Source organism: Felis catus, chromosome E2, assembly GCF_018350175.1.
Source record: "Felis catus isolate Fca126 chromosome E2, F.catus_Fca126_mat1.0, whole genome shotgun sequence".
In the NCBI taxonomy this organism is placed as follows: domain Eukaryota; kingdom Metazoa; phylum Chordata; class Mammalia; order Carnivora; family Felidae; genus Felis; species Felis catus.
The window spans coordinates 52,409,098-52,436,934 of NC_058382.1; the positions used below are offsets into that span (position 1 = coordinate 52,409,098).

General features: G+C 46.4%; 1 protein-coding gene and 1 long non-coding RNA gene across 2 annotated transcripts in view; one reads left to right on the forward strand and one right to left on the reverse strand.

Annotated features, from left to right (window-relative positions):
* WWOX (WW domain containing oxidoreductase) overlaps positions 1–27,837 on the forward strand; it is a 983,070-nt gene that overhangs the window by 388,888 nt on the left and 566,345 nt on the right. The gene's annotated exons all lie outside the window — the stretch shown is intronic.
* On the reverse strand, positions 13,098–25,688 carry LOC123382248. The gene is made up of 2 exons (XR_006590338.1): positions 25,233–25,688; positions 13,098–13,459 (listed from the first exon to the last, which is right to left on the reverse strand). It is a non-coding gene; the product is annotated as an uncharacterized LOC123382248 (long non-coding RNA).

The following is a 27,837-nucleotide window of genomic DNA, read 5'->3' on the forward strand; positions in this document are numbered from 1 at the left end:
ATCGATTTTCCTGGACCTTCTCAGGAAGGCACACATAGTAGGTGCTCCATACATCAGGGCTGACCTGAATGGCAGCGTTTGGATTTCTAATTAGGTGCGTAGACAAGATCACGGTAGGTCTTTGATGTGGCGACGCGTTTCTGAGCCTCAGTGAGCACCGTTCTCCCGCTAAAGGAGTTTTCTGAGGCTTAATTGAAATAATTGGTGATAATACCCAGCGCTCTGCCTCTCTGCTTGGCATGTGGTAGGTGCACTTGTCACAGAACCTACTGTAGTTCTGGAAAGAAAACTTAGAGCATTATTTAGGGGGAGAAGGGACAGTGGAATTTTCAAGAGCGCGTTTCTCTTCCATTAAGCCATTCTGCATTGATGAGAATTGGGCACAGAATAAGTGCAAGATATTTCGTTAATTCTTGTTGACAGAAGTAGGACTTCGGGTCCAAAGACGTTATATTTAAAGGTGCACACAGATGCACTATTTCAAATTTCTAAACTCTCTTCCACGTACGGACAGATGCACACCCGCCAAGTCTCTGCAGTTTGTACTGGCAGTGGCCCCCGGGAGATGGAATTTCTACCCTTCACCAAACTATGCCTTCCCTCTAAAGAGAGGCAGCTGCTAATTACTAATGCTAATGTCGGGGTGAAGTGCGATAGATAATCTAACACAGGCGATGGCCCCCTGAGCATTTACACTTGACGCTAGAATGTGTTCGTTTTCTTTATCTTGCGATTAATGCACCTCTATTGAGCATTTGACTCTCCCTTCATAGATAGGATCAGATCCAATATAAATTTATAACGCTGCACTACATTTAAACAAGGGCTTTCCCAGTTCCCAGTATTTGTGACTTGCACTTAGAACATACCACACACGTGCACATGCACTCGCACGCATGTGCACACACGTGCACACACATGCGTAGGCACACACACACACACGCACATTCTTGCTACAAGCCACACATCCAGTCTCAGAAGCAGAATCAACAGTCCTCGTTCCTTTTTCCAAACACACAGTGTTCTCTGGCTTCCGATCCATGGTCGCCGTCTGTCTGGGGGAGGGTTGTACTCATCCATGTAGGTATGGTAGAAAAAAAACCACAAGCAGTAACCACCGAATGTTACGCAGGATTAATGCCCTATAGCGAAGAACTAGAGTAAAAAAGAATCACAGATCCGCGTGCTTTATCCACGTCAGTTGTTAAGGGAGTCGTTTATTCATTTATGAGCAATCTTGATTCTGAGCTCCGGTTCCAAGTGTGATGGTAGCCTCGCTGTGCACATATGTGTTGTGCGTGATAGTCACACACACTCAGTGCTTGTAAATAGATCACAGTCCGTGTCGTGGGTATAATTGGTGTTCGTGAGATCCACTGATTTTGGGTAAAAGGAGGAAAGAATTGGCTTTGTTTTTGACATACAAGCAAGAGGCCATTTGCCAACCATTCTTTCATGCTGCTATTCACTATGGGCCTCTGACCATGGGACATGTCTGTGTCCATGTCTCTGACCATGGAACGTGTCTTTGTCCACATCTGTGGAGAATAGCCATACTCTGGGCTTCTGATTCCCTTCCTGAGCATTGAGTTCCTGTGAGCTCCAATTTATTTTATCCAGTAGAAATCTGTATGAGAGTTATGTCCGCCACGAACAGACAGTTGGTCATGGTCAGCTGAGTTGGAGGGGTGGTGAGTAGATGTAATTAATTTAGACTTCCAGAGGCCTTTGAAAATCTGTAGAGAACTCAACGTATTTGGAGAAATTTAAGTGACAAAGCAGCTTACAAAATTGCATGTGCCCTATTCATCTACTTTTGTCACACACAGACACACGCATAGGTACGCGCACAGAAGATGACTCTGAAAAAAAATACACACCAAGATACCTACCGTGGGGCCGGCTACATAGGTGTCATTTAGTTCTTCAGGGTGAAGGTAAGGAATTTGTCAAATAGCCACAGATTCACATTCTGCCTCCACCACTAACCGGCTGAGAGACGGGACATTGGATAAGTGAGCTCACGCTGGTACACGCCCAAGTCCTTAGGTGATGTGCTGTGTGACACTCGTGATTTTCCCTACCTCCCAGGCTGATATGTGAGTGGATTGGGCCCAGATCTAGGAGCTCAGAAAGTGCTCAGCTTCTTACTTCTTACCATTTGTGCTTTTTCCTTCCCTTCGCCTCTGATTTCTCTTCTTTTGTGAACATGTGTTACTTCTCTAATATGAAAGAACAAAATGTAGTCAAAGTTTTTGTTTTGTTTTGTTTCGAAGAATCAGTCAAGGGCTGCTGGGACCGTTTTCATGCACGGACATCTTGCTTGAAGCCAGTTACCCGAGGGTTTCTCTAAACAGAGGGTAGAAAAAGTGTGAATCAGGCAGACCACCCCCCCACCCCCCGCTATCCACCTGTGTTTAATTTTCATGATTTTTCTCAAGGAATGCTTCCCAGGGAAATCTTTCACATTTCCTCTGGCACCAAACATTTCAGGATACAAAATGTGGGCTGGGACGAATCGCCATCAGGGCGTCTCAGGCCCTCCATAAACGATACTGGCTAGATGGCCCTATGCAATGATGCTCTGGCACCAACTTCTTACATGCGGGTCCTTGGTAAGGATGGGCTCGTGACTTTGTATGAAGTGAAGGACTCTGCGTTCCTCAAGTTGGAGGACATACAATATGATGCCAAGTCTGAAAATTAGAAGAAAACAGAGAGACACTATGAAGAAGGCACAGTGGTCGTTGCTGGAACTTACGGTAAAACTGTTTCTCAGCTTGGGCCTTGACTTTGGTCCCAGGTTGCCTTACAGGTAAGGCCCGAAGCAAACTGTGTTGCCTGCGATTGTCAGGGAATCCAAACTGTGTAGCACAAGCCACTAGGCGGAGGTGAACGCTTTCCCTGACATCGAACAAGCGCCTCCCTCACAGGTCCACACGCGAGGCCTGGGTGATCCGGAGGGTGAAGTCGTACTCCGCCGTGATTTTATACAAGACACAGAAATGCATTTTGAATAGACAGTTCTTCCATCAGCCTCCGAAACTGGCATAACCCTGAATCGTAATTCAGTGAAGGCATTTCTGCAAGAAGCAAAGATAATAAGCTCCAAATGCTTTCATTTTCTGTCTTTCCTTCTTAATGCAGGGAAAATCGAGATGGGACTCTCCGTTAGGGCCCAGATGAGGGACCTGGGAGTCATCACCATCTGATCCCTGAGGACATTAGCCCAATCTTACTCTGTAGCCAGAACCAATAGTGAAATGAAAGGAAGATAGTAGAAGCAACATAGCAGGACATTTTTTTTCTTCCCTGGTATAAAAGTGTATGTGAGTGCCGTGTGTGTGTAGTTTAGGGGTGTGAACGGGGAAGGGATGCTATTTAGGCACAGTGCGCACACAGTCACTGAGGGGGCCAGGTTGACATTTCCATTGTGTCACAGCTAAACTATCCGGCAGATGGGCCCTTTTTGCTCACCCCTGGAGTCGGTCTTGACAGCAATTGTATGCTTTGGTCTGAAATGCTACATGTCACTTCTACTCACCTGCCTATTGGTCAGAACCAATCACGTGACCTTGCAGAAGGAGGGGATGTATAATCTCCCCATGGGCCTAGGAGGAGAAGAGAAAAGATGTGTGCACACACTCTTAAGTCTTTACCAAAACGATGCTCCTTTGGCCTGCAAAGAAAAGAATTAAGGGACTATACTGTTGGTTGGTACCATTGAACTTGGAAACAAAACAAAAGATAGGCTTATCTAAGGAAGTGCCACCATATGCAGGGAATAGTAGGCTTAGGAAACTCATAACTTCAAAAGCATGTGTGAAAAACCACTTTCAAATAAAAGTAAGATGAATACATGAGTGAGGAGTTTATGGTGGGATTATTGTACCTTCCTGATCTCCGGAGGTGGGTTCGAGGAGGAAGAATATGTTACCCCCACAAAGGATTTCTTGTTGGCACAGATGGGAACTGGGGTTGGTTGATCAGTGGGGTCTGGTTCGGTGTGCTTGGTCTTAGGCATTGCACGTTCTCATTAAAGTAAAAGAAGCATTTGAATCTGGAATCCACAGACTTTTAGCAGAAGAATGAGAGTTAAAGAGTCTTTTTTTTTTTAATTTTTACTTATTTTTGAGAGACAGAGTACAAGCAGGGAAGAGGCAGAGAGAGAGGGAAACACAGAATCGGAATAGGCTCTGAGCTGTCAGCACAGAGCCCAACATGAGGCTCAAACCCACAAACTGTGAGATCATGACCTGAGCCGAAGTCGGACGCTTAACCGATGGAGCCACCCAGGAGTCCCTAAAGAGTCTTAAAGACTTGTTATAGACATTCTGAGCCAGTATTATAGGCAATGTTGAAGTCAAATAAAAGCCTCAGACATCGTGCATAGCAAAAATGCCACTGTTCAGTTAGTGCGTGGCTCACCTACACGCAACAGAAAACCCAAAGGATTATTGACTTAAACACATAAGGGTTTATCTTTCCACTTAAAAGAAGTCCATGGCTACTAACTAAAAGAAGTAGCTAGTCCAGGACTGACATGATGTTTCTATAAAGTCATCGAAGACTCCTCCATTTTTCTGTTCCACCGTTCTCAGCCATTTGGCTTCTGTCCGCAAAAGTTCCCCTCTTGATCCAAGATGGCTCCTGGAACCTCTTCCCTTAAGTTCTATTTGATTTCCAAGCCACAGAAAACAAAATGAAGGGGGAGGCAGAAAGAAGGACGAATCTTCCAGCTGAGTCAGTTCCCTCAAAGGACTTTCCCGGAAGTGCCGCCCAATACCCAGTAACATCTCATTGGCCAGGAATGAGTCACATGGATACATCTAGCTGCAAGGGAGGCTGGGGGATATAGGTGTTGTGTTTTGTTTACCTGAGGCCATTACTCCACTGTATTATATAGCCTCTTGTTGCTAAGGAAAAGGGAGAAATGAATATTTTTCTATTCTTTCTTGCTATGCCTCTCATAAGGATCTGCTTGACCCCCAGACTGAAAACTGCCACCCATAGGTCTGCCCAGTGGCCTCGAAATGAGTCTCTCCCACCACTCTCACAAAATATCCTCAGATATCTATCCACAGAGAGATTAAAGCTAGGGGAAGTTTCTCTTTGGTATCTCTGTCCAGAATTTGTGTACCTTTCCTCCACATCTCGGATTCCTCCCCGGAATCTAATTGTGTGATTTCTAAGTCCTGTGCCGTAGTGCCTACCAGGCTCATGCTTCTGACAGCATCCTCTGCTCCCAATTTGCCATTCCCCCCTTTTTTATCACCCTGCCCTTCTGATCTTGGATAAGAAGGAAATAATAATCAAATGCAATCGAGTTAAATTAGGATGTCTACTCTCGCTACTACTCACCTGAGTATTTTTCACTTAGAAAGTGAGTCTTTTGTGTAGTTACAGGTATTGGAGCTAATGGAAAGGAGTATTTTCAACCTTGGAGGAAAGGTGGTGTCATGTTACAAAGGGGAGCCTTTGGTTCTGAGTAAGAGAAAGTTCCATTAAAAGTAATTTGAACAACAACAATAGCAAAATTTATTACCTCACATCAAAAGAAGTTTGGGGCTCAAGCAGTTTCAGGTTTGGTTAATGCAAGGGCTTGCTTAAAAATATCCTCAGGCACCTAGATTAGCTCTGACTTTCTGCTCTGTTTTCCCCAGCACATTGGTTTATCCTCTCAGGCAGGCTCAGAGTCACAAAATGGTTGCCAAGTCCCAGGAATCGCTTGCACATACAAATGACCAGAGGCAGCAAAAGATAAGAGTGTGCCTGTCTCAGGTCCACTTTCAAGAGTGAAGAGCACCTTCCCAGACGCCTCTGCCAGTAGAAGCCCCTCCCACGATGCCTTGGCCAGAATGGCATCACATACCTGCCTGGAATGAGACCACCAAGACTGTCTCCCATAAGTCAGGAAGTCTTTTCGGCTGGGGGTGGGGCCTGGAAATTTGTTATCAAGGATGAAGGGAGGAATAATGGCTGTTGAACTGGTAGCCAACAGCATCTGCTCGGGGTCTCCCCCATGGCTTTCATATTGGCAGCCGATTCCCTGCCTATGAGGACGGTCCCTCCTTTCCAGCGTTAACTCGGAGGGCCATTGCTTGGTCATTGGAACTTCTATCCAGCACCTTCACCAGAAGGCCTGGCCCTATCATGGAAACTTTCCACCGGTTGCCAAATCCTGTCCTCAGTACTATATTGAACGCCAAATTCTGAAAGACCTGGAATAGAAAAACCTGGGGCCAAGGGCAGTTCCCGATGTGAAATCCTTGGTGATAATGGGGGCTTCCAAACTCTAAGGCTGAGACCTTAGCTTTCTTTTCTGCTCCTTGGGTGTGGAGAGAGCATCCATCCTCGAAAAAGGAACCTGTCAGATGCCTTGGGTATACTGACAATACATTGATGAGAATTGAATGCCCATAAATTGCATAGCCCCAGGGCCCCGTGGGTGCCCTGTCTCACTGCTTATGATTCAAACACCCTGTTTATTTGTATCAAGGACAGTTGATACTTTAATCATCAATAAACTAACGTTCTAGCAGCCTGCCATAAATTTCTTGTCAAAGCAGAGATTATTATTAGAGCACTGTGATGAAAGATAATCCCTACCTAGACTTACATTCGTCACTTTCAAAGCCTCCAGTCGTGGGGCTTGGAGGTTACTAAAGTAAGAAAAGTGTTGCCGACCAGAAACCCGTGTTTTCTCCTTTCAAAATATCCACGAGTTAATTGGCTTGCATATTGTGACCAAGATCTAGCGTAAGCTCTTTTCACTGAATAGAAAATTGAGTTTTGAGAGCAAATATTTTGGTAAGGAAACAGAGAACTGACATTAGTGTTCTCTCTGGTTATACTTGTTAAACAGTAGACGTCTCTCAGTGATTGCTAACATTTATTGTATTAATTATTAATACTAAAACTGACGCCTTAATAAGAATACAATCACAGTTGTGATTTATTGAGAGCACCGTGCTGAACACTTTGCATCCCTTATCTTATTTAATCTTCGAACAGCCTTATCGAGTAGACATCATGTCTGTTTTACTAAGTACGTGGTTGCTCATTTGCCGATGAGGAAACCATGGCTGACTGAATTATGTGGCTGCCAAAGTCACAGAGCTGTGAAATGGCAGAGCCGTGGTCGAGGCCGAACTGCGTGGCTTCTGAGCCGTTTTCTAGCTCACTGCAATCACGGTGGGTTCAAACGAGATTATTAAAAATGAGATGATTTCTCGAATAAGACAACAAAGTGAATGTGAATTAAGTTCCCATCCTCACACCGAGGGTTCTCTAAGCAGATACCTACAAATGACAAGCGTGTGCTGACTCCTGAGAGAACCGAGTCTTAGGTCCCTAGGACCCCAGAGGGTGGTTTGAGTAGGTGGTGACTTCCTTCTCGGCAGCATTCTGGCAGGGTGGGGTAGTTTACCAGAGTCAGAAGCTTTGTAGGAGAGCTCTTGGCACTAAGTGACGGTCCAGGTCCCAGCTCAGGATGCCGTGTTGGTTCCCAGCTCTGCCTCCAGGAATCATGTACCTGCAGGACCACCATGGCCTTCTGCTCGTGGGATGTCACCACATTGTTTCTTTTAATTCATTCATAAGGAAGTTCAACAGTCTCATTTCCCCAGATACAGGGAGGTGGAGAGAACCCAGTGAGGCCTCATGGTCGCCGTTGGCCATGGAATAGCTATTGATTTCCTACACTCTGGAACAGGCTCTGTATTAGTTTTCTAGGGCTCCCACAACACAACACCACAGACTGGATGGTTTAAACAATAGGAACTTGTTTCCTCGCTGTTTTGGAGGGAGACTGGAAGTCCAAGATCAAGGTGGTGGCAGAGTTGGCTTTTCCTGAGACCCCCCTCCTTAGCTCACAGATGGCTGCCTTCTCACTGTGTCTTCATTTGTAATCCTTCCGTCTGTTGGGCACATCCCTGCTGTCCATTCCTCTTCTTACAAGGACACCAGTCACAGTGGATTAGGGATCCACATTTATGACTTAATTTGACCTTAATCACCTCTTTAAAGATTTTGTCTCCAAATACCATCACATTGTGGGGTAGGACTTCATTGTACAAATTTCAGAGGGACACAGTTCAGTCTATATCATGCTCTGTGCTGGCCATGAGGAATGTTTTAGTGAGTAAAGAAGAAACAGTCCCACCTCCCATCAGTTTTCAGGGAAGAAGAGAAAGACAGCCTTTAAAAAAAAATCATGAAATTAAATGATCATAAGATGATTAACTCTGTGACAAGGAGCGTCAGGTCCTAGTGCAGCTTAGAATGGGTGACCCTAACTTTGTCTAGGGGGTGGAGAAAGCTTCCCTAAGGTGGTGAGTTTGGAATTGAGGCATGAAAGGGAGAAAAACGAGTTGCAGCAGGAGGGGAAGGATTTAGGACGACTGGGAGAGCCAGCAGTAGGTGTGACCAGGACGTTAAGGCCTGGTCCTGTTCCAGCTGGTTCCAGGAACTGAAAGGCGGCCTGCATGGCACATTCCTGGAACACAAGGGTAAGGGATGGTCCAAAAGAACACGGGATCCAGAGTTGCATCCCTTCGTGTAATCGCATCTAATGCTGTGGAATGCTAGCTAATTTGCTCAAGAAGTGATGGTTTGTGATCCTGTGTTTAGATCTTGTTTGTTGAAATAAGAAATTCTCAAAAATTCTTTGTCCCCAAGACTCAATCAGGAATCTGTTTAAAAAACATCAGCTCCTGGGCCCCACTCTCCAGTGATTCCAATTCGGTACATCCTGGATGGGGTCCAGGAATCTGTATGTTCAGCAGACACTGCTGGTTCTTCTGGTTCAGTGGCTCAGAACCTCAACCTTTATAAAGAGACAAGCTGTTAACCTGTTACTTAGAAAAGCCTCACAAAGTTGAGTACCACCCGACCTTTTGGACTGTTTGCCAGATCCAAGCCATGGGGATGGGGGTGAAAGTAACCTTTGCAGAGCCATTACTCTGGAGACCCTACGGGAAGTGCTTTGTGTGTGTCAGCTTTTGGAATTCAATACAACAGTCGTACGAAAGAGGGCACGTGAGTATCCCCATTTTATAGATGAACGAAGAGAGGGACCGAGGGGCTAGATGCACCTCTCAGGTCACACAGCTTGTAAGTGACAGAGCAGACACCCAAACCCCAGGTTCAAATGGCCCTACAGTGCGTGTACTCTCAAGTGCTAAAGTCACTAGCACTAACGGTGCCTCCTGATCACAGAGCCTGGATCAGGGCTTCAGGCACTTTCACATCCCGTTCGTTAGGTGATCCAGAAAGGCTTGGATGGCGGACCTGATTTGAACCAAGAGTCAGCCGTTGAGTCTCTTTCCAAAACCTGGCAAAAGCCCTTGGACCTCATTCCTTCCTTCTCCTTGTCATACGTGTTATTAATCTTCCTCCCCCCGAAAGACACAAGTCCAGATTGGTTAGGAAAATAAAATGTGGACAACTCAGGACAGAATCAGAATTTTCTAAATTTTGAACTTTCCAACATAGTTTTTATCTCAGCCCAAAGGCATTCTATCCCAAATTTTTTTGAAGTAATAATAAAATAAAACAGAGTTTATTTTAAAAATTGCTTTGCAAACTCCTTTGGAGCACATCACCGCCTTATTGGATGAATCATATTTTTAACTTTCACTTCCCATCAACTTAAACATAATCTGTCAAGGAATTGATGGGCCAGTTGACTGTAAATGAGTTTGCCTTTCATGCAGTGCTGTTCTGTCCGCTTGCCACAGAAGTGATTCCAGGTCATTCCAATATATTTAATTAATTTGGGAGAGGAAATTATTTTGCCCAATAACTGGAATGCTAATAGGACTTATTGTAATGGTTCTGTTCAGGTTTGTTGGTTCGAAAATAAACGCCTTCATTTCAGTATTTGCCTTTGGTTGCAGCCCGTTAACCCGTCATATACCGTAACCTCATGAACATCATGGCTTAATTGTAAGTTAATGTGCACCTAGTTTTTATAAAGCAGAATTCTGTCTTAACTGCTAAGTTTTGCCCCACCCCCCACCCCAGTCGTACCCCTGACTCGGGGTTTCGAACAGATGGATGGATACGAGTGACATAGGTCGTGCTTTTGAACATAATACCTTTATTGGTGCCTTGGTGATACAAATTTGAACTGACTTGGGGAAGTTAGAATAAAGTGAGGGAAATAAATCTTAGCTTGCTAGAGCATAATTGGGGCATTGAGATTTTTAGAGGTGTACTACATCCGTAGTGGGGAGAGGTTGCCACTGGTAAGGTAGGGACAATAGAACTTCTGCAGCATCGAAGGCAGAATTAAAATCTGCATATTAATAGCTTTCCTGCCAGTCACGAATAGATTCATTCTTCACATCTCAGATATATAAAGCTTATTTCAAAATAAATTCCGGGGAACGTTCAACCTGATTGAATCTGCTGTAAGCTCTGTTAATATATTTGTTCGAGTCACTTGCACTCAAAAGCTTTTTAGACAGAATATCACTTTTTTATATTATTCATGGTAATGTAATTCCCCCCTTTAATCTCTTCAGGGTTTCCCATTAAGTCATGATATGCGGTTCAGAGAAAGTTGGATCGACCATTAATCACACTATCTGGACTTCTCTGTGTCTTCTTTTTGTCCATCTCTTAAATCAGTCCCTTGACAGCAGCAGTAGCAGCAAGCCATGGGGCCACTCCAGACCATTTGATCGAAGCGCTCTTGTCAGGAGATGGGGTGGCTCATCTTCAAGCCAGCTAATGGAAATCATTCTGGGCCAGGAAATAAAACCGAACAACACGAACAAAATCACTACGTGTTATAGGAATCTAGTACGTTCTAAATGGCTTAATCCTACAGTCTGGATATCAAGCTTAGGGGTAACGTGCACTGCTTCGTAGGTGACCTGAGGGGTACAAATACCTACAATGTATATCCATAACCTGTGTCAGGCAGGACACCTGTCACAGACGGGGACTCTTTTTTTTTTTTAATTTTTTTTTTAACGTTTATTTATTTTTGAGACAGAGAGACAGAGCATGAACGGGGGAGGGTCAGAGAGAGGGAGACACAGAATCTGAAACAGGCTCCAGGCTCTGAGCTGTGAGCACAGAGCCCGACGCGGGGCTCAAACTCACGGACCGTGAGATCGTGACCTGAGCCCAAGTCGGCTGCTTAACCGACTGAGCCACCCAGGCGCCCCAGACGGGGACTCTTTAAAGCGTTTTTCATTTGACCAGGGAAAGTAAACAAGGGCATAATGGATTGGGGGAAAAAGAAAAAAAAAAAAAAAAGAAAGCAGAACTGGAATGTTTCTTTCCTCACAGTCAAGGGAAATGCCCATATTTAAAACTCCAGTTACATGATGTGTGTTCGAGAAATATTTGTGGTTGAATTCAGTTACCTGGTATATATCTGATTTGTATCTCAAAAAGAATAGTTGAGTCTGTAAAAGCTCTTTGACTTTCTCTTCTTTCCTAACTCCAGAGTAATAATTCATTGATACTGTCATTAAGATGCTCTTATTAGATCATTTTATTTAAAATCAAAAAGTGACAAAGCCAGCCTACGAACTAGAGTGTCATAGAAACTGATTTTTGGTCTAGGACAAAGTCTGCACACTTTGTCTGCAAAGGGCCACTTAGTAAATATTTTGGGCTTTGTGGCCCGTCAGGTCTCCATCCCAACTGCTGAACTGAGAAGCGTAGTAGAAACAGCCATAGATGCGTGTAAACAGGTGAACATGGATGTGTGGTCAGTAAAACTTTATTTACAGAAATGGGTGGGGACAGGATTTGGCTGCGGGTCATAGTTTGCTGGCCCCTGGAGCGTGAGTTCGGGAGATGTAATTTCAAAAATCACTTTTGTTTGATTTTTTGCGGTTTAAGAACATGCTATTTCCCATCTTGGATGAGTGCTTGTCTTTTGGATTTTCATTTCTTTCTGACATAACACAAAGCCCTTGCTTTGGGGTTTCTTGTTAACCATGGCACTTCTCGTCAAACTTCTTACTCCTTGGCTCCTTTCGGAACGGCAGCCACAACCAGAGCCAGTGTGGACATGATACTCTCTATACTCATGCGACTTGGGGAAAAAAAAATCAAGAGTTTGGAATAAGGATTTGGAACCAAAAGATTGAAGGCTGACCTCATTTTTTTTTTTTTTGGACAAAGAGAAAAGAAAGGAATTGGGGAGACGGTTTGCCTCCTCACTTGGCTGGAAGCCTCAGGGTTAATTGTCGAATATCTTAGAAGGGTGTGTTGTAAAGTCTTTTGAGGACAGATGCCGCCTAGTTAGGCTTCTGAATAACAGACAGTATATTCCATGCTGCAGGCAGTAAGGAATCATGCTATTGTACTAAACATGTGTACTAAACATGTGTGGATCGTGGTCTGAGTTTTTCAAAGAAAAGAGGGCCGTGGTCATCTGACCTCGTATTTCTTTGTATATATTAAAAGTCTTAACCCTCAGAATTGACCCAGTGTAGTCAGGGAATGGGAGGCTGTGTCTCCCTGCTTTCTTGGAGACAGGGGCATCCATCATATTGTTGCAAGTGCTGGAACGTTCCAGGGAGGCAGGGCCAAGGCGATCTGTTCCTGTCACTCTTTCAAGGGAGAGGAATACCCCGAAGCTAGATGAATACACGTGGTAGCCGTTTGCTCCTAGCATCTCTGCCTTGGATGGTGGATGCCCTCAGCCGGGAGCAGACACATCCAGCCACCCCCGCTCAGGTCCCGAAGCTGTTAGTGGCCCATCCTCCCGCGAAGCCCCGAGAAAGCAGGCCCCGTCTCCTTCCACCAGACCAACGTACTTGCTCTCTATTGGATGCTCGACGTCAAAATAAGTGGAAACCACTTTCCCCCCCTCCCAGTCCAGGGGCAGGTGCCCAAAAGCTGGTGTGTCGCTTTTGTGGTTTCCCGTCTGCAAAGCCGCCTCTTTGTACGTGCGGTGAGGATCACGGGGAGGTGTCCAGGATTGAGTAGGAGAGGGCCCCTGGCTGGGTGGGGCCCTAGCCATCCCTGGCCTCCCTGTTCCCCACCCCCCAGAAAGATCATACCACGATACCGTTCTGATGAAGTCGCCTTACCCCGCAGACTGTCATGTGATTTTTATAAAGCCATCTGTTTCCATACAGGGTATTTTATTTGGGATCCAGGAGGGGAGGGTGCGTCTGTACCCTCCATAGCATCTGAATCTTAATGAATAAAAGTGCTGAGAGTTCTGTAAAAAGGACCTGTATGGGTCTATTTATAGTTTGATAGTATTTTATAGTTTGGCTCCACATCGGATGCTTACTGTCAGCCACACAAGGAAGTGAGCCTCTCTGCTGGTCCCCTGAGCAAGGCGGCTGGGGTCACAGAAGCAGCGAACACGAGTCTCTCGTGGGCGGATCGGCCATACGAGTAGCTGCCACCCGTGTCTCCAGCGTGCACGTCCCCAGTCCAAGCGGAGGCTTCTTCCGCAACGCTTGTAGTTGTTCGTCTTCAAAAAGAAAAGCAGGTTCTGAGTTCCTGTCATCCATCCATTCTTTAATTCCTTCTTTAATTAGTTTCCTGTTTTCTTCCTCCTTCCCTACGTCCCCTGTCCTTCCTTCCCTCTCTCCTTTCCTTCCTGTTCTGATGGGCTTTCTCACTGCCAGGTGTGGCGGTCAGGAGACTGCAGTCACCAATAGATGGCCTATTATACTCTCAGATCCCAAGAGAAAGGGGACACGCGGTGCCGCGGGGCAACAGGGGTCGGCTCCAGGAGGGGAAGGGGAAGGGACGTTGTGGGCAAGGGCCTTCATTGTCATTTCTGCTGAAAGGACCCGGGAAGGATGGTAAGCAGGCTTAGGACTCACTAATTTGCATAATTTCGGGGGACTCTGGCACAAAGCCCTACTTGTCTGGTACGTGGCCACGGGATGATCAGGCCGGTGGATGGTGGCCAGAGTGCGGGACCCATGGTGGAGGTGGTGGGGGTGTGGGCTCTAGAGTGGCTGGTTTACGTTTGAAAAGTGTGCCCAGAGGTGAGTTGTTACCCATCTCTAGGGATCTCCTAACCCTGAGAGGGGTTTGCGTCTGGACAAAAGACCCCCAGGACCTTCTTGTTTGCCTTGAAAATCATGACATTGAACGGGACTTTCCATGAGAGACAGTCCTCCATGCAGTGCACACAGATTTGATCGTTCAGCCCCTTTCTTCTCTCCCACTGACTCCCAGACTTGATGCCCGCTGCCCACCCAAAGCCCATGATGCCCAGTGGTGGCCCAGTGCTTCCAGATGACAGAAGCAGGCCCTGGTGCAGGAGAGCACCGCGGATTGCACAGGACTTGGAGTCCTTACCCAAGCATTAATTTTGCTGCATAGGCAGCCTCTTTCCCCACAAAGCACTGACTAAGAAGAAGAGGGGCCCCAGCGCACCCAGCGGGGGGCCTGGCTGACAGCTTGTGGCTCCCTTGCCATCGAAGGTTCTGAGGAAGGTTGGAGACCTAGGCAGGAGTGAAGGAGAATTCCGAAGGAGCGTTTTGGTGGCTCATTTTCTTCCTTCCTTCTATCCTCCTTTGTTATCTCCCTCCCTCCCTCCTTCCTTGTTTCCTTCTTTCCCTCTTTCCTTTTTAATAATTTTTAGTTATAAACATAGCGAATGCTGTGAATTTGCAAGAAAAAAAAATCTGGCTTTCTGCAATCCTCTGGAGACATACATAGGTCTAAATTTAAATGTACCTTCCTACCCTGTCTGGAGAAAGGAAGTATTTTTAAGCAAAGCTTAAAGAAAAGGAAGACATTCCTTTTTATTTTCTTGCTCATATTTGAAAGCATTTTTTTCTGCTTTCTTTCAAAATTTATTTATCTTGAGCGAGTAGGGAGAGGGGCAGAGAGAGAGAATCCCAAGCAGGCTCCATGCTGTCAGTGCAGAGCCTGACGCAGGGCTCGAACTCATGAATGGTGAGATCGTGACCTGAGCCTAAACCAGGGGTTGGACGCTCAACCGACTGAGCCACCCATGTGTCCCATTTTTTTTTTTTAATATTGTACATTTGGTGCAATTATTGTTGAAATTTGTGAAGCATACAGAACTGGAGCTTTGGGTTTGGTGACTTTGGGCAAATTACTTTTTGTCTTTACCCCCCAGCTCATTCATCTGAGTAAAGGGGACAATAGCATCATCTACATCTCAGGTCTTTTGTGAGTCGTCGTCAAGATAGTGTATGAGAGGGGCCATTACACCCTTGACGCTAAAGGGATGTCACTCATCACTTGCCAGTATCATCATGACTCTCATTCCCTTCACTCCTGGAGACCCTTATTCTTCACCTGAACCAGGTGGAATAGGGACATATTCACTCTATGGGGGTGGGGGGAGAAGTCTCACAATTTCAAAGGACTTTATGTTTAGAGTGATTTTCCTAGAAACTTAAGAGAAGCCTCCTGTTTCGACTTTGCCCACAACTACCAGTGCAACACTCTTTCGAGCCTTGCCATGGTGAAAAATGAGGACGCCAGCTTAAATAAATGTTATCCCAATCTCTACAGAATCGCGATGTGTCCGATTTTTTAAAGCGTCGACTGCAGGGTATTTATTATTCAGCGATAATAATAAATCTCTGCTTATGAAATCCAGGGACTCGAGTGTCCTGGAGGGAGGAAGCACAGTGCAGAGAGAAGAGCTTCGAGAGGCAGAGGTCCAGCCAGACCCGGGCTATTAATCATCGCCCTCCATTATTTCCTGAAGATTCATTCATTGTTCCGTAGGTATCTAGAGGGTCAATTAGAGACCACAGACAGGCTTTTTCAAAGACACAGGAGGGTCAATTAGGCCCTCCTTATAATTTTCTGCTTTAACAGCAAATGCCAGCCTATTGCAAATCAGATGCAAGGGAGTTTGGAAATAAACAGGCTACTTTCCTTCCTCCTCCTTTAAAAAGAAAGAAAAGGAAAAAAGAACCAACAACGAGATACGGAAGCGATCGGCTCTTGGTAACATATGGCTCACTGTCAGGCTCTGGTTCGAGTGAGGCAGAGAGGGGATCTTATCATCAAGACCTGCGGGGAGCCGACTTCTTGTGGGGTCAGAGCACCAGGAACGCTCAGGGAATTTCTATGATGGAATGGTCTGTTCGCATCTCCGAGGTGATTCATTTATCTCGGTGCGATTGGATGTGCGCTGGGGTGAGCGTACCATTATAAAGTATCCGAAAGGTACCTGAAATCAATGGAAGCAGATATCCAGACTGACACCGGGTGGGTCACCATTGCCCACCACGCGTTAGGGAGCCATTCCAGCTAAGCCCACCTTAAGTCGTGTTTTGTGTGACACTGATTTTTATTTGTTTTCCCTGGGATTGGCAAAGTTTGAAACACATTACAGTCAAGTCAGACGAGGGGGGGAATTGTCCTGCGTGATGGACATGTGGAAGGAAGGTTGTCAGAAGCTCGTGTACCCCCTTTTTTCCTACTATTTTGAAGCGGATCCCTAGGTTTTGATTCCACCTATCCTGAATGCCTAATCTTGTTAACAGAATGAGGGATGTATTCTTTGCCTTTGAGATCCACTTCTAGCTATCTACCGTCAAGTAGAGATCCAGAAGCAGATGAGAAGTTCTTTTCATGTGAAAAAAAAATTTTTTTAACTTAAGTGAATTTTTTTCCCCCCCTGGAATCTCAGTGCTAACTTCCAAGCCCCAGCTTGTCCAGTGTGTTCAGATGTTTGTTGAGAGCTGGCTAATGTGCAGGCACTATTCTAGATCCTGGGGACCCAACGGACAACAAGGGAGACAAAACCCTTCTTAGTCCCGGGATGCCGGAGCCCAGCCTCAAGGCCTCTTCTGCCTTCTGGTCGTAGATCCTGTGTGATTTTCAAAAAAAGGGGTTAGGACTGAAGCTGGAAAGGGTGAACTTGTGTCTACTGGAGCCTTTGCTGAATCCACAGAAAACTGTCCCCCACCCTTTTTCCCCCCCATTTCCCTGAAAAGAGGCCACGAGTGTGCGTTTCTTCAGGGCAGGAGTTCTGTCTGTTTTGCCCACTGTTGGTTTTTCTGAGTCTGGACCAGTGCCTGGCACATGGCGGGTCCTCGATGAGTATTTGTTGAGTCAATGAACTGATGGCCAGCAGTGGAGTGAATCTGAGGAGCCAGCCTTATTCTCGCCCCCTGAGCCGCTCTGGGCCCTGGCTGCTGCCGCCTCCCTAGGAATCAGCTTTTTATTCCCTCGCTTTTGCTTTCTCATCCGTGAGTAAAAAGTAAGAAAACCTCTCAGCCCTTGGGCCCTCCATCCTCCTTTCCAGCCCCTACCCCCAGACTTGACAGTGTATGGCTTACAGGTATCTTTTTGGGGGGACTGCTGGGTTTTTGTTTCCTTCGTGGGATGATTTCGTTGCCAGCATTTCACAAATTGGAGACTTTACATCACATCCAGGATTTCCTGCTTCTCGTGAGAAAGCCCGGCCGGCATCATTTGCCTGTGCTTCCGAGTGGGACCAGCAGGCTGGATTTGAGCAGGGCTGCGTCTCGCTCGCTGGGGTACAGGCCCGCTGGTTTTCCATAGGGCTCATCAGGCCTGTTTTACTCATGATAGAAACTGCCTGGCCTCCCAGGCTTTGGAGTCTGTAACCCTTGTATGGCAATTGCACTAATCCATGAGCCTGCCCATCCACACCCCTGCTGTCTCACAAGCCTCCCTGACTCTAGGCCTCTGATTCATTGAGCTCTCCACCATCTGGGCTCCCTGGTGTCAGATCTGAAAGGCCGGTCTTAATTTATACAGATCTTTCTACCTAGAGTGTTCTTTTTCCCTTTTCCCAGTAACTTTGACTCTTCCGGAAGACTTGCCTGAACCCCTAAAGCCCCTCTCCCTGGAAACTTGGAGTATGTGTTGGGTACCACTCCATCCACCATTGTTCTCATAACATCCTCTACAGCCACGATTATATTGTGGCTCTTTACTATTCTGCTGGCCACCCCAGGCTGTCATCCCTCCAAGACGAGGACTTTGCTGCTCCTTGTCGCTTCCTGGGCATCCTCAAAATCTGGCCCCTGAGGGACAAGACACGTGGATCTGGCTTGCAGAGCCTAGCACGGGAGAGGAATGATGGCCACACTGGGTTTCCAAGGATAACATCCCAGATGCCTTGGGTGTCCCAGCAAGACTCTGGATCTTACCATCCTGGGAATGGAAAGGTCTGGGAAGGTTTATGGATACTGGGGTATCCTGCACATAATAAGGGGACCAAATGTGCGTTTAGAAAGGGCACTCTGGCTTCAGTGAGAAGGGTGGATCTGTAAGGGGCAGGACTGGTAGCAGGCGGGCTCTTCTGCAGTCCAGGCCAGACATAGTGGAGGTCAAAGCCAGGGAAGGATGTGGAAGTAAGACGTGGCTACTGATGGAGTGTAGGGGAGTGCAAATAGCTGACATCCTGTGGGGAGTGGGTGAGTAAGACATTTTCCAGCCAATGAATTTATGAGAATAACTTCACTCCATGTTCCCCCTCCCCCTGCCAAGCATCGTCCGTATCACCTTGGTAATACAGTCTCTTATTGAAGCATGCAGAAAGCAGAGACTGTGAGTACAAAATGTGATTTTAAGCCAGGACTATTAACAGACATCCAGTGGCTTGGTTTTTAGTGTGCATACATTTTTGTGTATTCCACGTGGATTTTCTTTGCCCTTCTTTTTCTTCCTTTTTAATCTTCTTCCTTAAGGGAAACCCCGTTCTCTCAGTGGCTTCTTGGTAGAGTGTTCTAACTAATGACTTTAATCGTGCGAATGTAGAGCAGAAATGGACAGGAAAATCCTCAGCCCATTTATCTTGCAGACCCCAAGTGTACAGGCACAAAACCACAACTTCCACCCTTTTTTCCCCCTTTATTTCATACCTCACCTCAATTTATGACTTGGCTTACAGTCTGTTGCAGAAAGCCCAGCTCCCCAGATTCCCCCTGAATCTACATTTTTCTAGTTTGTCGCAAATAGCCAGGGTCTCAGGAGTTTGCCGTTACAATGCTTCAGAGAAATTGGTGACATTGAAGGACTGTCATCTGTGTGTGTGTGTGTGTGTGTGTGTGTGTGTGTGTGTGTGTGTCTAATTTGGGTTATAAGAAGAAATTTGCAAAGCCTTTTTCTTGTTTCTCATCTATGCAGTTCGAGGGGATTATATTAGATGGTATTTGATACCAAAAAAATATCCGTGGTAAGGCCTTTTCTTCATGTAGTAGCTCAGAATAAATTAGTGCCCCAACAAACAAGGTACCATTTTGTAGGGTAAATTCTGAGCTGTGTTTGGTCTGAAAGTTTTCTTTTTTAACTTTGTGTAAGACGTGGCACAGAAAAATCATTTCAGTAGTTGCTGATCTAGATTCACTGGCTGAAGTGTCATATTACTACCATGAGGCATACTAGTGATAAATATTATCTTGAACTAAGTCTTTAATAATTAATTTCAAAACAATTAAGACAGCCATGGTATTTGAGTTCCTGTGCTAAGAATTTTATACTCTGGGGCACCTGTGTAGCTTAGTCGGTTAAGCAGCTCAGGTCATGATCTCATGGTTTGTGGGTTCGAGCCCCATGTCGGGCTCTGTGCTGATGGCTCAGAGCCTGGAGCCTGCTTACGATTCTGTCTCCCTTGCTCCCTGCCCCTCCCCCAGTCACGCTCTGTCTCTGTCTCTCAAAAATAAATAAATGTTAAAAAAAATTAAAAAAAAAATTTTATACTCTGTATGCATAGTGACTGAAAGCCGAAGAAATAAATGGAGGAAGGTTTTTTCTTTTCTTTCATTTTCTTTCTTTATTTTTTTTTAGCGTTTACTTTTGAGAAAGAGAGACAGAATATGAGCAGGGGAGGGGCAGAGAGAGAGTGAGACACAGAATCTGAAGCAGGCTCCAGGCTCCGAGCCGTCAGCAGAAAGCCTGATGTGGAGTCTGAACCCACGAACCGCAAGATCATGACCTGAGCCGAAGTGGGTCGCTCAACCGACTGAGCCACCCAGATGCCCCAGAACATTTTTATTTTAAAGCTGGGTTGTGGTACGCTGCCATATTTGTTTTCCATTGCCGTGGAACAAATTATCCCGTACTTAGCAGCTCGAAACACCACCTGTGTATTAGCTCATGGTTCTGTAGATCAGGAGTCTGGACACTGTGTGACAGATTTTCTGCTCAGGGTCTTGAAAGGAAAGACCCGTTGTTGGCTGGAGCTGCATTCCTTTCCGGAGGTCCTAGAGACCAATCCGCCCCCAAGATCATTCTAGTTGTAGGCAGAATTCAGTTCCTTGCAGTTCTAAGAACGGGCCTTCTATCGACTTTTGCTCTGTCACCTGCTGGCCAGTCCTAGCTCTACAGGCCATCCACTTACTATGTGGCCTCTTGATCCCCAAGGCTGTCAACAGAGACTGTCTTGTGCATGGAATCTCCTCCATGCTCAGAATCTCTCTTTTTTTTTTCTTTCTCTTTTCTTTTTTTATTCTGACTTTCTTTGAGTCTGACATCTCGACCCATATTTAAAAGGCTCATGTGATTAAGATAGTCTCCTTATGTTAAGGTCAACTGATTTGGAGCCTCAATTAACATCTGCAAAATCCCTTCCCAGTGGTACCCAGATTAGTCATCGATGGAGTAACTAAGAAAGGCCAGGCCTATACCAGGGCCCAGGCATCTCGTGGACCACCTTAGGATTCTCCTGACCAAAGCCACATTTTTTGAATAACAGAAAACAAAGCCTAGATCTTTCCAGAGACTTTTTCAGAGGCACAAGGTGTGGTATAAGAGAAAGGGGGGGGGGTACTTGAGGAGGAAATAAAACACAAAGAAAGGAAGCTTAGGTAGAACCTCCGGTGTGGAAGCACAGATTTGATCAGGGACCATGATGCCTTCCCTTGTGAGCCAAGCAAGACAAGTGATTTTGCCTGAAGGGGTAGAATGGGAATTTGGAGAGAGGGGTTTTATGGGTCAGGATCTTTAGTTACCAGCAGATGGGGCTGAGTCAGAAAAGTTTGCTCTCTCGTAAGCCCTGATTCAACTCATGATCTTCCTTGTGCCTCGATGTCCCCACCTCGAATCGGCTAACATTCAGATTGTTGATTAGGCAGCAGCCAAGGGTTGTTGAACCATCAGCCCCTTTCAGCCATACAGTAGGCTCTCGGCCAGTGTCCCTCCCATCGTCCTTTTCTCTGGATAGAGTGTCAAATCAAATTAGACGGCAAGCTGTAGATTTGATCCAGGCACTCTGGAAATTACAGATGTCTTAAATTCTTCCATACTGAGTGGGAACACAGGCCTGGAAGAGTCTGGGAGTGTTGTCTCTTATCTCCAGCTCTGCACGCACAATTCCTCCGGAATCTCATTTTCTCTCTCCAACCCATGTGAAACCTGTGTTTCTGCTCCTGGGGACAGCCATGTTGTCTTGATAGAAGAAGTCGTCTTTTAGTTTACTTCCTGGTTCCATTCATACCCCGGGGCCATCTGTATTTCACCAGGGCCAGGACTAGGCAAGCCAGACATCGAAGGCATCCAAGTAAGGAGTCACACACCCTCTGGGTTTGTGCAGCTGCCATCTTGTAGGCTGGACTCGTGGCTCATCTTTGCCCCTGGGACATAGCACCTACTGCCCGGCAGCTCGGGGACAGGTATCCAGGCCGAGTTAAAGGCGCCTTCCTTTGGGCCACTGCGCCCAACGAGGATGAACTGAGTACGCCACCCTCTGGGGTGTGCGTGTGAGCACGACGCATGGTAGTCTTCCACACGGGGAGGACCCTGGTGATGGGAGTGTTGGATCTCCACTGCCCTCGCAGAAGAGCCCGTGTCTGTGCTGTGTGTAGTCGTCACACCATGCACCTCAGGAGCCGCGGACGAGGAACTGACACAAAATCGATTAAGGACGTGAGGACAGCACTAGTGAACTCCCCAGCTCTGTTCCTTACCGTGGTGCATGCCGCGCAGATCCCTCTGAAAAGGATTACAGATGTTCTGTTTTGGGTTTTTTTTTTTTCCCTTTTCCCCATCCCTCCCCCTAGCTTTCCCTCTCTGCACCCACGGCGCTCTGCACTTGAAGCTAAATATAATGATTCTGATTTCCCATCGTACATACTAATCAGGTTTGAAAGTTGTCTTGTGAGGCTTTAAAAAGCTAGCCAAGAGCAGTGCGATTTCTCCAAAAAGGATGTCTGCAATCAAGGTGATTACGTGGGAAAATAAATCATAATTTATATTGCTGAAAATGGCAATTGCAAAAACACCCTGACAGTACTTCCCTTTCAGTCTCTTTTTCCCGTGAATGGGTTAAGTGCTGCCCTTCCGAAGCGTTCTTTTTATTTTATTTATTTATTTACTTATTTATTTTTAAGGCGCCAAATACCACGGAAGCCACGACAGTCCCGGGGTGATGCGGGTGGTTCCGGAACAGAACCGCCAAGCATTAATGCCAAAAAATGGAACCACCCCCATGTCAAAGAGAGAGTTCGAAGAAACTGTATCTAGGATCCGTGCACACACATGTGTGAGCACACGCCCATGTACACACATATGTGCATACGTTCTTTGATCATTGTTCTGTTGAAAAACAGCTTAAATACAGACTCCTAGAACTGAAAGACTTTTAGGAGGCCACCTCTCTCCTGCCCACCTGCCTTTGGGTTAAACAACAGTAAATAATCTGAGAGAACGGATGAGTGATGGGATTCAGTCATATCCGTTGGTGTTGGGAACTGTTGCTCAGTGTCTCCTGATCGACGGATATTATGCCCACCAATGCCTACAGTTAATGCCTGTGGTTGATGATAGAAATGGCCATCACTTCTTCTTTCTCCCTTGTGTTGTGATGCCCTAGACAACCCTCCCCCAAAAGTAGGGTCTGTCCACAGCTCGAATCACCACATGTCATGGAACTTGCCTGGGCCACGGGGCATGTGTGAATGTGACCCAAGCAGAGGCTTGCAAAGTGCCTCTCTGTGGGCTCTTGCCCACTGGATGCTTCTAGAAGCTTCCGTGTCTGGATGCCAACAAGCCCAGGCTTGCCTGCTGGGTGAGGAGGAACACGTGGCCGTGTGGCCACACCACACCAACCAAGAGCCAGCTACCTGCTAGGGGCAGAGCTGCTGGCTGATAGAGGACGCCTGCCCAGTGGCACCCAGACCAAACTGTTGTCTTTTTGTTTTGTTTTATTTATTTTTTTAATTGATTTATTTTTTAGAGAGAAAGAGGAAGGGCCAGAGAAAGAGAGAGAGAGACAATCCCCAGCAGGCTCTGCACTGTCAGCATGCAGAACCCTACGTGGGGCTCGAACTCATGAACTGTAAGACCATGACCCAGGCTGATACCAATAGTCGGACACTTAACCGACTTGAGTCACCCAGGTGCCACAAGTAACAGTTGTTTTTAGTCACTAGTTTTGGGGACTTTTTTTCCACAGCAAACGCTAGCAGAGACAATACTTAAAAATTGAACTCTTTACAAGCTATTGGAAAGGCTCAGAGTGAGTAGTAGTTTGCCCTTTTCCTCAGAGGTGTAGGCCTGACATGTGGGAGAACAAGGTGGTGAATGAACTCCTGCTGATGCTCCAGAGCCAATGTCATGTATCTCAGCAAGCATGAGACTTCCATGGGGGAAGTTCTACCTGCTACAGAGATGGTCAAGAAGTTGAGGATCATTGAAAATCTGGTCCCTCTCTCACAAGGATCAGGTCGTTGGGTCCAAGGGGAGGGAATAGAGAGTGGGTGTTAAGACATGGAATGCTGCAGGGAGATCTTCCTCTGAGTTCTTATGACAAGAAAAGGTGTACTTATCTAAAACAACCAATTTCTTTTTAAATGTCAGTATCATATCTCATAGCATTTCCATCTTTGCTCCGGCCACCAGGGAGCTCAAAGCCAAAAAGTTTTAGCATATTTTCCCTACCTTCAGCAAAGTCATAGTACCGTTTGGGACCTCTCTGGGAACTAACTTAGTGTCATTCTTCCTTTTGCCTAATTTCTGTATCTATTTTTCCTCCTCCTTTTTCTTTTTGTTCCCTTTTCTCCTCACTCTTTCACTTTTTTCTTTACTGTTTATATGCAGTAGGTATTTATATATAATATCTTAAAATTCCCTGCTTTTTTAACAAGGCAGATAATAGTAAAAACAAAACAAGGAAAGAAACAAACAAACAGATACACCATGAGATTGTTCAATCTCTGGGACCTGGGAAAGGAATATACACAGGTTCTTGTGTTGTTCCTTCCCATCAACTTTAACTGGTGGGGAGCTTTGCTTTGTCTTTTCTTTTCTTTTTTGTTTTTAGCTTTTTTTTAAGTTTGTTTATTTTGAGAGAGAGAGAGAGAGAGAGAGAGAGAGAGAGAGAGAGAGAGTGTGTGTGTGTGTGTGTGTGTGTGTGTGTGTGTGTGTGACCAGGGGAGTGGCAGAGAGAGAGAGGGAGAGAGAGAATCCCACACAGGTTCCACGCTGTTAGCGCAGAGCCTGGTGCGGGGCTCAAACTCACAAACTGCGACATCATGGCCTAAACTGAAATCAAGAGTTGGTCACTTAACTGCCTGAGCCACCCAGGCGCCTCTGCCTTGTGTCTTCATGCATTTATCAGAAGAGGCATCAGGAGTAGGACCATCACAGACTCTGGAGTCAGCAAGCGGTTCTGGGTTTGAATTCTGACTCCTTCACTATATTAGTTTCCCTTCGCTGCTGTAACGAATTACCAAAAACTTAGTGGCTTCAAACAACACATGGTTACACTCTTTCAGTTCTGGAGGTCCTAAGTCCAAAATCTGTCTCATTGGCTCGAGGTGTCAGCCGGGCTGGTTCCTTCTGTGCCTCTAGGGGAGAACCCATTTCCTGCCACTTTTAAGCTTCATCCGGCTGCCTGCAGCCTGGGCTCATGGCCCTCCCCCATCTTCAAGGATGGCATCGTGCCATCCCGTCTCCTTCACTGACTTCCCTTCCCTCATCACCCCGTCCTCCCTTGGTCTGACCCTCCTGCCTCTTTCTGAGAAGGACCCTTGTGACTACATAAGACACACGTGGATAATCCAAGATAATCCTGCCGTCTCAAAATCTTTAACCACATCCACCAGCTGCCTCTTGCCATGTAGCTTGACATATTCACAGATTCTGGGAATTGGGACATGAACATCTCTTTTGGAAGGGGCATTATTCTGTCTACCACACTGCTAGTTCCGGGCCTCAGTTTCCCTTGTCCCTAAGACAGAGCAGCATTCTACAGGCTCTGGGGAAGTGGAAACATCAGCTTTATCAAACAGGATCACACAGAGATTGGCGTCTTCTTCCTAAATTACCTTGAGGTCTGTTCTTCAGCCAGAGCGTGGGTGAGGCCATTACATATTCAGCAGCCCAACGTTCATTGAATAGAGACTGATGCATCGGTTACCATCTTGGTGTGCCACACCTGCCATAGCAAAACATCACAGACAGTGGCTCAAACACCAGACGTTTGTTTCATACAGTCTGGAAGCTGGGAAGGCCAACACCACGCCGGCAACAGATTCAGTGACTGGTGAAACCACTTCCAGGTTTCATATGGCCATCTTCTCACCTCGTGGAGAGAGGAAGGGCTCAGGCCTCTCCTTTTTTCTCCAAAGGTCACGAAGTCCATCATGAGGGCTCCACATTCATGACCTCATGTAAACTGAATCACATCACAAAGACAATACTTCCTCTTGCCATCACAATGGGGGTTAAGTATTCAACCTAGGAATTTCGGGGGCACACAGGCTTTCAGGCCGTAACAGCTATCTCGCACCTCTGCTCAGCGACTCAGAAAACAGCAGTGTGTGGCGGAGAAACTGTGGTATGAACGTCCGAAGAGCGAGCCCTGTGGCCTTCCCAGGTCTGCCGAGACTCAGCTGCGTCATCTTGGGACCGTGGCTTCTCCTTGCGGGCCTTCTGTGGCCTCGTCTGTAAAATAAGGGACATAAAATTATCCCCATCACAGGATGGTTCCGAGGACCGCGTGAAACCATCCACAGCACGGCTCTCTGTCACCGCGGACCTGTGGGTAGACGTGAGTGCCGGCCAGCTGCCCAAAGTCATGGTCCCCACCACCCCCCAGCCTCACCGCCGCTCTGCTCCTGGAGGCAAATGCATCTTAGAGTATGGTTTTCATCAGCCAATAGTGCAGCTCACAAGCTGGGGAGTTTTAGGGGCACCCGCGTGCGTTTTCCTTCCCCCTAGAATTCTTGCCTGAGGGGTGGAAACGAATAGCTAGCTAATGGAGCGCCGATGGCATACCAGGAATGTGCAGATTGCTTCTTGTGCTTTGTTTTATTTTTCAGTCAAGGGGTCATGACTGTCTTCAGTTTACAGCTGAAGGAATTAAAGCTCAGAGGGACACATCTCTGGATGGTAGTAGTAAGGGTATTGATGATGGCCGTATTCGTTTTTAAATTCACGACCACTAGAGTTATCATAGCAGAAACTCACAAATGTTGTGTGCCTTCTGAGTGCCAGTCATGAGGCTAACGTTACACGTTCATCATTCATTGATCCCGCCCCGGAGGAAGGTGTGCTCATCATCCCTGCTTTCAGATGAAGACACTGAGTGAGGCTCAGAGAGGCCCGAGAATTCTCTCAAGCCCCACCTCAGTGAAGGGCGTGATTGGCAGAGGCCCAGTACGTGTCCCCATCTCCTGCCGCGTTCACAGGGCTGTGCTGCCTCCCAGAGCCTGTGTCTTCCGTAGCCAAGAAGTGGGGTTTGTTTTGTTTTCAAAGGTCCCTAAGCTCACCCCTGCTCCCCACCGTCCCAGACTGATATTTAAAAAAAAAAAATTAATGTTTATTCATTTTTGAGAGAAAGAGATAGAGCTCGAGTGGTGGAGGGGCAGAGAGAGGGAGGGAGACACAGAGTCTGAAGCAGGCTTCAGGCTCTGAGCTGTCATCACAGAGCCTGATGCGGGGTTCGAACCCACAAAGCGTGTGAGATCATGATCTGAGCCGACGTCGGATGCTTAGCCGACTGAGCCACCCAGGCGCCCCAGACTGATATATTTTTAAAGGGTGACCTTTGCTGCAAAACTAGTTAAAAGAGAACCAACCAGGACCCCCCCAGACCATGGAAACTTCCACTTGGCCCACCCACCCACCTTTGTGGCTGAGTTTGTGGCTGAGTCAGGGGAAAGAAAAGGAGAAAGTTCAGCGAAGCCTCCAGCGGGTGGTCTCGCCCAGGGCCCATTACCAGGCTGGAGTGACAGAGTGTGGCACGCCTGCAGCTCATCCCGTGTCTAATGGAACAGAAATGAGCACCTTACTGCCCTTGTTTTCCAGTGGCTCGTCCGGGGCTCTGCGAGGTTTATTAATCTCCGCGTATAATGGAAAATGTGTTGCCATGTTAAATCTGGAGCCACTGTTCACTGCTCAGAGGATTGAAGGCGGCAGGAGTCTTTGTCTTATTTACAAGCAGTGCGTGGGAGGGACACTTAGGGCAGGAGAATGCTGTCGTAAAAATCCATGTGGAATTTGAAAGTGTGCATTAATGCATGTGACCAGATGGTTCTAAAATATGCCACTTTAACCAAAAATCATCCTCTGAAAAACTCTTCTGAAGAACATTGTGCATAATAACTGCCTTGAGCAGGGCCATAATTGTAGAAAATGTATGAGGTACAGGATGGGGAAGAGGGAGGGAAGTGGTTCCTACTTCTCATTACAGGGTCCCTCCAAATGCCTGCCTGAAAGAAAAAAAAAAATCACCCAATGCAGAGAACCGTGGCACTACTTACACCATTTAGAATCGCTGTGAGTTATTACCCAGAAATTGCTAACCACTGCTTTCTAAGTTATATATTAAAAAAAATAAGAAGCTTCCAAATTCTGAAACTCCAGAAGCAACCAGCTGTTAGTTACATGTCACAATATTCATACTCATGTCTGCAAGTATATTCTTAG